At 46.6% G+C, this 1,974-nt stretch overlaps 1 pseudogene; it reads right to left on the bottom strand.

The window, feature by feature from the left end:
* Positions 1-740: 740 nt before the first annotated feature.
* On the bottom strand, positions 741-1,770 carry LOC107308355 (glutathione S-transferase 2-like; annotated as a pseudogene).
* Positions 1,771-1,974: the final 204 nt, after the last annotated feature.

Raw genomic sequence — 1,974 nt, forward strand, 5'->3', positions numbered from 1 at the left:
ATATGTGGGGCAAGGATTCAATCCTCTTTTATTTGTACTATCCAATACTATCCAAGGAGCATTCTGAGATTTCCAGGTGAATTTACTGTCACTACAAAACCTCAGGAGTTTTCACTAAAACAACAATTATATGTTTTTTCCATCACAGAATCACAGAATGGCCCGGGATGGAAGGGACTTCAAGTATCGTCAAGCTCCACCCCCAACCCCGCCAGGTAGGGCCAACAACCTCCCCATTTACTAGATCAGGCTGCCCAGGGCCCACCTGACCTAGCCTTGAACACCTCCAGGGATGGGGCATCCACAGCCTCTCTGGGAAGTCTGTTCCAACACCTCATCACTCTCATAGTAAAGAACTTCCTCCTGACATCCAACCTAAATCTTCCTTCCTTCCACTTACTTAAAACCATTTCCCCTTTTCCTGCTGTTATCCACCCTTTCAAAGAGTTTACTCCCCTCCTACTTTTAGGCTCCCTTCAGGTATTGAAGGGCTGCAATTATGTCACCCTGCAGCCTTCTTTTCTCCAGACTGAACAAACCCAGCTCCCTCAGCCTGTCTTCGTAGGCGAGGTGTTCCAGCCCCCTGATCATCTGCGTGGATCTCTTCTGGACCCTCTCCAACAGCTCTGTGTGTTTCTTGTATTGGAGGCTCCTATTTTTTATTTATTTGTTTATTTATTTTGCAGACCCTCAGCTTTACTGGGGGAGGAGGGGGGGAGGAGGGGTGGGTCCCATCCCCCTCACTCCTTCTTGTTTCTCCACAGTGCCGTGCACCAGGAGACAGGGATCTTCATAAAGCACCCCAAGTGCATGTAGGCAGAGTTTTTCTCCAGGGCCTCAAAGCGCTACAGGAATTGGTTCAGGTTGCCCTGCAGCTCGGGGCTGTTGGAGGCGAACATGTGGTGCTGGTCCAGCATGTCATAAGCCAGAAAGTCAACAAAGATGAGCTGTGGGGGTAGATGTAACTGTGAGCAAGTCACCAAAGAGCTTATCATAGTCTTTGGTTGACCTTATCAATGCAAAACCCTGGAAGACCAGAGTGTGAGACAAGAGCAAGCAGTGTCTGTTTGCTTCTAAGGATGGACATGAGGTTCCACTGATATGCATTGTTAATCCTGTTATTCTTAAGAAACCTTTCATCCTTTATCACTGTTGTTTGGGAGAAGCTGGGACCAATTAACTGATTAGAGGAACTGAGGAACAGGAATGTCTATCTTGTAAGTGAATGCTATATAAGATGTATGCTGAACACAATAAAAGGTGACTACCCTGATGCTACAAGAAACTAAGAGAGCTCTCTAACTCGACTGAACACCAACAGTGAGCTTGTCATCCACAAACCACAGCTCAGAGCCCAGGAAGCACAACAGCTGCCACAGTTTTCCTGGCAGCTGCTCCAGGCATTCTGTCTTCAGCTTCTCAAAGTCAGGTTTGTAGCAGAGCATTATGAAGACTACGCACAGATCCATCAGGTGGTTTTCCAACATGTCCACATGCAGCTCCTCTGCCTCTGTCTCCCCACACATGTTGGGCTTGTGGGCAATGTAGCACATGATGGCATTGCTCTGTCAGCTTGGTGTTGCTGTCGATGCGATAGGGCAGGTTGGGGAAGTCAAGGCCCAGCTTCTCCTTCTCATTGGTCCAATTGCTCTGGTTAAAGTTGGGAGCTGGTCTGGCTTTGCACTGCCACTCCTGGTAGGGAGTCTCGGTGTACTCCAGTAACAGGTAAATGGTGTGGGCCAACCTGTGGATGTCCCAGTAACCCAACATGAAAAAAAAAAAACCTCAGGCAAAAGTTACTTTAACAGTGAAGTATAGGAAAGGGGATTTTAAACCAATGGAAAGGTGAATTTAAACTTGTAATGACCCATGGGAAAAAAGGATATTAGACATGGTACAGGTAGAAACTGAAGAAAAATTACTTTTATTTAAGTCCTTTGTACCCCACAGAGTAACTTTCATTGATATCATATT

Source organism: Coturnix japonica, chromosome 1 (assembly GCF_054131305.1).
Source record: "Coturnix japonica strain WE chromosome 1, WE-NBRP24, whole genome shotgun sequence".
Lineage (NCBI taxonomy): Eukaryota > Metazoa > Chordata > Aves > Galliformes > Phasianidae > Coturnix > Coturnix japonica.